The sequence below is a fragment of the Myotis brandtii genome, unplaced genomic scaffold, assembly GCF_000412655.1.
Source record: "Myotis brandtii unplaced genomic scaffold, ASM41265v1 scaffold305, whole genome shotgun sequence".
Classification (NCBI taxonomy): domain Eukaryota; kingdom Metazoa; phylum Chordata; class Mammalia; order Chiroptera; family Vespertilionidae; genus Myotis; species Myotis brandtii.
Window position 1 is genome coordinate 537,993 of NW_005361652.1, and position 8,227 is coordinate 546,219.

The 8,227-nt window shown below is 40.1% G+C and overlaps 1 protein-coding gene and 1 pseudogene across 3 annotated transcripts in view; both read right to left on the bottom strand.

Moving 5' to 3' along the window:
- Window positions 1-8,227, bottom strand: part of RNF128 (ring finger protein 128, E3 ubiquitin protein ligase) — a 151,325-nt gene that overhangs the window by 71,944 nt on the left and 71,154 nt on the right. The window lies entirely within an intron of this gene.
- LOC102242361 lies at window positions 6,095-8,119 on the bottom strand (annotated as a pseudogene).

An 8,227-nucleotide genomic window follows, 5' to 3' on the forward strand; every position in this document is an offset into this window, starting at 1 on the left:
ATGGGAAGGGTAGCGGTCGTACGCTAATTACCATGTTTCTCTTTTATTAGTGTAGACTAGAGGCCCGGTGCACAAAATTCGTGCAAGGGGGGGTGTTCTTCAGCCCAGCCTGCACCCTCTCTAATCTGAGACCTCTCAAGGGATGTCCGACTGCTGGTTTAGGCCCGATCTCACAATCTGGGATTGCTGACTCCAAAATGCTCGCCTGCCTGTCTGCCTGATTGCCCCTAAACGCTTCTGCCTGCCAGCCTGATCACCCCCTAACCACTCTCCTGCCAGCCTGATCAACGCCTAACTGCTCCCCTGCCAGCCTGATTGCCCCCAATTGCCCTCCCCTGCAGGCCTGGTCGCCCCCAACTGCCCTCCCCTGCCGACCATCTTGTGACCACATGGGAGTGGCCATATTGTGAACACATGGGGGCAGCCATCTTGTGCGAGCATGTGATGGTCAATTTGCATATCACCTCTTTATTATATAGGATTCTTTTAAACCAACATATGAAACAAAGGCACACAGTCGTATATAATACAGCAAGTTGCCTCTATTTCTTCCCTGCACCCCCAAATACTTCTGCTATAGGTTTTGAAGACAATCCAGCTGTCTCTCATAATATTGGAGGATTAGATCCAGGACACCTGTGGATATCAAAATCCATGGTTGTTCAAATTCCTTATGTAAAATGGCATAGTATATGCATATAACCTATGCTCATCCTCCCAAATACTTTAAATCATCTCTAGATCACTTATAATACCCAATACAATATAAATGCTATGTAAATAGTTGTTATACTGTATTTGTTCAGAGAATAATGACAAGAAGTCTATACATGTTCAATACAGATGCAGCCATTGTAGGTCTAACTACACAGTACATTGTAGCAACAATGTAACATTGTCACCCCAAATAATTTTTCAAAATATATTTTTATTGATTTTAGAGAGGAAGGAAGAGGGAGATAGAATAGAAACATCAATGATGAGAAAGAATCATTGATCAGCTGCTTCCACTGGGGATCAAACCCGCAACCCAAGCATGAGCCCTGACTGGCAATCCTATGGGGGTTGACTGTACTCTATTACGAAATGGGTTACAGACTGGATGTAGTACCAAAAACAAAAATCTCTGGTAGATGGAGTCTTCAGGAAACAGTATATTAAAGACACTAGGGAATTAGAAGTAATGCTGTTTAAAAGGTCACAGATGTGAGAGTCAAGATAGCAGCATAGGTAAAAGCCTTGTACTTGCTGCCTCCCACAACTACATCAAAGTTACAACTAAAATACAGAACAAACATCATTCAGAACTGCCTAAAAGGTGGCTGAGTGGAAGTCCTGCAACTAGAGAAGTAAAGAAAAAAAACACACTGAGACTGGTAGGAGGGGTGGAGGTTTGGAACGGGCTGGTCTGGCATCCATGTGTGCTGCTTTTTTTATCGGGAGGGAGATCATCTCTCATCTCTGTGGAGGCTACCTGAGAGGAGCAAGGGGTCCCAGCTCCACACCAGATCCCCATCCCAGGTTTCCAGAGCTGGGAAAATAAGTCCTTGTAACTTTGGGCTGTAAAAACCAGTGGTGATTGGGTTTCAGCGACACAGAAGGTGCTAGAGCCCCAGCTGTTCCTTTGAAAGGGCTGGCTCATGAACTGACTTTACAAAGTCCCACTTCCTCTGAGCTCCAGTGCCAGGCAGAGGCTCTGGGGTATCCAGACATATATGGGGAGGAACTGGATTGTCTGGCATCAGGGCAGGAACTCGGGGGCAGCTTTTTCCTAGAAAGGGGTGCTTGCAGGGGTCATTGTTCCTGTTCTGGGACCTCCCCAGTCATAGGGTTGACTGGCAGCCATATTTTTTGCTCTGCCTGGTGAGTCCCAGAGACCCTGGTGATTTCCAGAGACCCCACCTCATACGATTTGCAGCTACACCCAACCTGTTTGCAGCGGCTTTTGCATATGAATGGCCTGACCTGGCTCAGGCTTTAGATTTTGCTAAAATCTCTCTAACAAGCAGCTGGGTCATCATGCCCCAAACCTATCAAGGAAAGTCCCAAGACCCTTCACTAGCATGAGCCTGCCTTTCTTCATAGCTGAGCCTCACCTAGGCACCTCCAAGCCCAATAAAAATAGCTCCTGCAGGGTGGCCCCAGGTAGTGGCTGACTTTGCACCTCCCTGGGGGCCCTAGAGCCAGTGCACCTGGTGGACAGATTCAGATCATAGCAGATTACAACTCTACACATCCATAAGCGACACACTCAAGGGGCAGACTCCGTGAGCACCAAACTCCTGCTCCATAAGGGTGTCTCCTGCACAACAGTTCTCCCATTGTAGTCACAGTGGGGCCTCACAGCCAATTAGTCTGCAGATCAATTCCACTCAGTGATGCCAACAGCAATCAAGGCTCAACTACAAAACTATTCACACAGCCCACACAGGTACATACCTAGAGTGCCCAGCTCAGGTGACTGGGGAGGATGAGCCACCTATAGGACACCTACTACACAAGGCCACTCTACCAATTCCAGGAGACATAGCAACTCTACCTAATACATTGAAACAAACACAAAGAAGCAGCCAAAATGTGGAGACAAAGAAATATATCACAAATGAAAGAAATGGAAGCAAGCAAACTTTTGGATAGAGGTCAATACCATGGTTATAAGGTTACTCTAGGATCTTCATGAGACTTTCAAGGATCTTAGTGAGAAAGTCAAAGGCATGAAAAAGGACGAGTCATAAAGTAAGCATACACTAGCTGAAATAAAGAATAATTTACAGGGATTCAACAGTAGAATAGAGTATTCTGAGAATCAAATCAATGACTTGGAATATGAGGAATCAAAAAACACCCAATTAGAAGAGCAAAAAGATAAAAGAATTAAAAAAAATAAAGATAGTGTAAGGAACCTCGGGAACATCTTCAAGTGTACCAACATTCGCATTATGGGGGTGCCATAAGAAGAGAGAGAGAGCAAGATATTGAAAAGCTATTTGAAGAAATAATGACATAAAACCTCCCCTACTTGGTGCAAGAAATAGACTCACATGGCCAGGAAGCACAGAGAGTACCAAACAAGAGAAACCCAAAGAGGCCCACACTAAGACACATCATAATTAAAATGCCAAGGATTAAAGACAGAGAATCTTAAAATCAACAAAAGAAAAGCAGTTAGTTACCTACAAGGAGCGTCCATAGGACTGTCAGCTGATTTCTCAACAGAAACATTGCAGGGCAGAAGGGAGTGGCAAGATACATGCAAAGAGATGAATAGCTGAGACCTACAGCCAAGATTACTCTACCCAGCAAAAATCTCATTTAGAATTGAAGGTCAGACAAAGAACTTCACAGACAAGAAAAAGCTAAAGGAGTTCATTACCACCAAAACAGTATTACCTGAAATGTCGAAGGGTATTGAAGAAGAAGAAGGAGAAGGAGGAGGAGGAGGAGGAGGAGGAGGAGGAGAAAGAAAGGAGGAGGAGGAGGGAAGGAGAAAGAGGAGGAGGAGCAGGAGGAGGAGATAAAATATGAATAATAAAATGGCAACAAATACATCTCTATCAACAATTAAATCTAAAAATCAAAATAAGCAAATAAGAAATCTAATGAACAAAATAAAATGGTGAATCAAATAGAATCAGGGGCATGGAAACAAGGAACAGACTGATGAATCTCAGAGGGAAGGTGGGGGGGCGGGAAGTGATTAACCAAAGATCTTACCTATGGACACAGACAATAGGCTGGTGAAGTCCTGGGGCAGGTTGGGAACTGGGTGAAGGGGATCAATGGGGGAATAAAGGGGACATCTGTAATACTCTAAACAATAAAGATATTTTTAAAAAGGTCACAGATACATAATTTTTGGATGGCAGGTAATACTCAGGTAAATAATTCTTAGAATTATTATTAAAATATGGTTAGCCCTGCCTGGGCTATTCTAATTTACAGTAGTGATATGTTTAGTATATTTTTAAGAACCCAATGGCTAGATCAGCATTTCTTCAAGTTTTGATCTCAGGACCACTTTATACTCTTTAAAGTCATTGAGTAAACCAAAAAATTTTTGTTTATGTAGACTATTTCTTGTTTTACTTTTCTATTGCATTTGTTGCAGTAGCATTGGTTAATAAAATTATATAGGTTTCAGGTGTACAATTCTATAATACATCATCTGTATACCATCCCAAGTCAAGTATCCTTCCATCACCAATTATCCACCCTTTCCCTCGGGTAATCACCATACTGTTGTCTGTGTGTATGCCTGTTTGTCTCCCCCACCCCCCTGCTTAATCTCTTCAACTTTTTCAACTTTTTCACCCAGCACCTGAACTCCTCTCCCTCTAAGAGCTGTCAATATGTTCTCTATCTATGAGTCTGTTTCTATTTTGTTCGCTAGTTTATTTTGTTCATTATATTTCATATATGAGTGAAATCATATGGTATCTTTCTTTCTCTGACTAGTTTATTTCACTTAGCATAATACTCTTTAGGTCCATCCATGCTGTTGCATATGTAGATTACTTCTATTCATATTTACAATATTAGAAATTAACACTGAGTAATTTTAAACTGATTTCTTTATTCATTTAAAATAACAGTCACAAATACATATTATAATTAACATATTTTAAATAAGAAATAACTATATTTCCCCCAAAATGGAATAAAAAGTGGCCCTGTCATTTGTGCAAAGGTCTTTAATGGCAGACTTAATAGAAAACTGCTGAATGTTCATATTGGCTTCTGCTTCATATCTTTTGGGATCTGTTTTTTTGAATGAAATATATGAAGGAAATCTGTACTCACACAGATATGCAATTAGAAAAATGAATATTTTAATAGCATTTTCAAATAATTTTCATTATTCTTCTTTGATACTACACTAAAACTTAACAATTGGTAGTTTCTTAAAGGTTAGGTGCAAGGTAGAATTTGAAACCATACCAATGAACTCTGTACTTCCTTATATGAAAATACATTGATTTATCTTGTATAATGAATGGATCCTTTATCTATACATGGTTTTGTAATATCTTGCGTTGGTCATTGGAAAGTACTGGTTTATTGAGTTAGTCAGATCTCACAAATGATGACTCATTTCAAGATATACAATACCAAAAAAATCACGGTTGCTTTTTGATATTGTATAACCATCGATGACATCAGAAAAGTCTAAGTATTAGGAAATTGTCAAGCTCATGTGATAGATAAGGTTTCTAAGGTTCTAGTTTTTGCTATGCACTTAAATTTTATCATTAACAACAAATGCTGTCATTTTTTTTCTTGACATAACAGACTCAGTTCATTTTGGAGAAAAGGTCTTCTAAACATCCAAGTCTGGGTAACCACTGTTTGTCAGTAGTTCTTTTAAGTTAAAAAGGAGTTGTTTGAAAAAAGCGGCTAGTTCAGCTCACAACTTAGTCATACAAGTGTTTCTCCTTCAGCCAACCATCATATTTTGGTCTGCTGCAGAAGTATTTTATGCCTATTTCCCAATTCAGCACACAGAATATACAAAAATTTGTGTATGACAAGGTAGGATAAGTAATAGGATAATAAAATTAATTATTTTTACTGATTCATCAAGGACATTCTTAGGTAAAACTGACATTTTCTTTTTACTGTAAATGCATGGAAGTATAGTATACAATACAGTTTGGTGCCTCTGTCTTAATTTGTGCTAAAGGGCTAGGAGTTTTTGCTGATCACTGCCTGTACGCCCTCCATGTAAATGTCAACACAGTGAAACATGGAAAATAATGTCTACATATTATTATGAAAATAGTTTTGACCTCATGGACCCTTGAAACAGCCTCAGGGATTTGTGGTCCCATATCATAATTTGAAAACTATTGAGCAGGATCAATGATCTCCAAACTTTAATATGCATGAGAATAACCCTGGAAACTTGCTAAAACACTGAACTCCCAGGTCCCAATTTCCTGATTCAGTATGTCTGGGGAATTGAACAAGTTCTGTGGGTTCTTTGGCTGCATGCTATCTGTGGCCCATAGCTTTTTTTTCATTTAATTGTTTAGAGAAAATAGGAATTATTAACTCATTTTCTCTCTTTTGGTGAATGAACTACAATAGTCAAATGGATAGCAATGTACAAGAATTTTATTGCAGTCCTTGATCTTTCCCAGAAATGCAAAGATGCCTGAGTTATGTGACTTGCAGTTATTCTTTTCTAGACAGAAGTGTTAACTGTTGTGCTTCCCAGTGTATCAGCAGTTGCTACATTTTCTTTCTTGTCTTCAGGTTTCATGGTAGGAAATGGAAGTACTTCCTTGATGTTATTAGACTAGTCTATGAGAAACATGGTGACTTGGTCTATGCCCATGCCCAGCAGACCATATTCCAGGGTGGTGCAAAAGTGTTTACCTATGACATGGTCTCATCATCACCAGCAGCCTTGGCCTTGGTCTGTTCTTTGAAAAGCTGCCACTTCCTCATGGAGTTGTTCAGCTTGGTGTAGGCATTGCTGAATTTACTTCTTCATGATAAAAATCTCAAAGTGCTCAGGCAGACCCTCTTTAGATCAGTGTCATTTGGCAAAAGGTCTCATATCTTTGAGTGATTACAGATCAATGTAGGATTGGTACATCACTTCCAGGAACTCCCCAACAAGTTTATCAAGGAGCCTGACTACGGTACCAGGTGGAGGGCATTCAATAGCTTTTGCCACATAGATATCATCAAGAATTTTGTGAGTGAGTTTCTTCAGTTTCAAAGAGGTTGATTTCTGTCACCTTCACCCCCTGAATTTTCTCAAGCTTTTCTACCATGCTGATTCTCCAGAAGGGTGGGGCGAAGTCAATCTCTCAGGCTTGGCCCTCGGGCCATCTGGATGGTAAGTGAGTTTGTAACTGCCTGTAATACACTTCACTATTATCCCTGAAATAATCTTTTCTGTGATTTCCATGGAATCATGATAGTCTGCCACATGCGGCTTTTTGGCCCCTTGAGTGTGTCTCTTCCTAAGCCTTAGGAGTACCCTAATTAAGTTAATAACAATGTACCTACCTATATAGTTTAAGTTTAAAAAATTTGGCTCTCAAAGGAAATTTCAATCATTGTACTATTGATATATGGCTCTCCTGACTAATGAGTTTGCCGACCACTGGCCTAGGCCATATAGAACTCACAGGTGGTGAACTCAGAATTGTGAATCAAATCAATTTCTTAATTCAGGAATTGGCATCCAATTTGTAAACCTGGTCAATGCCACTGACCACCAACATATTATGGTAGAGTTCTGGAGCAATTCTCATATATAAATTCATGTCCAGTTCATTGTGGTAGGTGATAAAAGGCATAGCCACAGCTCCCCCTGGGATGTTGTTCATCATGGGAGTTTCAATCTCTAAGAATTCCAATTCCTCCAAGAAACTTCTTTTATATGTGATGACCTTAGAGCAGATGATAAATTTCTGCCTCACAAAGTCATCAGGATCAAGCATAAGTGTCTGAAGATATCATGTTTCCTTGTCTTTGAGGCCAAAGTAAAGATGAGATATATATATGCAAGCAAGAATATAGCAGTGTGATCTCTTAGGGAATGATGCTCAGCTCATCCTTCTTGGTTTTCCCAGGATTCCCCTCAATTCCAATTATGTTTCCCTGAAATAGTTTTGTGTTATTGATACAAATAAATTCTTCTTTTGATTTATAATTTCTGGAATTGGCCATGACTTGCAATTTTATCCCCTCTCCTTGAAGGTCATAGAAGATGAGCTTTCCCCTAGAAGCTCCTTAGGCATGGATTCTACCTGTCACCTAAAGGTGATGTCACTTAGGTGGTCCCCAGGCTGCAGGTGACTGTATTCTTGAGTGAAGTGAGTAAGATGTCTACATGGAACTTGCATGGTTATGGGTCTTACCCACTGACCTTTAGTTGATAGACTGCTTGGCTGCATATCTTGTAGTATTTGTTTGAGTACAGACTCTTCTCCTCAGTACCCATATCATTGTCAGTGGTGTGGTTGGTGGCAGTAGCATTGGCCTGGCTTAGTTGTTTCTGACTGAGCTCTTTATGCTTGGCCTCCTTCTTCACTACCTTCTTCTCAGTTTTCAGGCATCTCTTTAGCTCACTTCTTTTATTAGAAAGTAGCTTGTCCTCCATTATGCTAAGTGAAATAAGTCAGTCAGAGAAAGATAAATATCACATGATCTCACTTATTTGTGGATTATAATGAACAACATAAACCGATGAACAAAAATAGATCTAGAG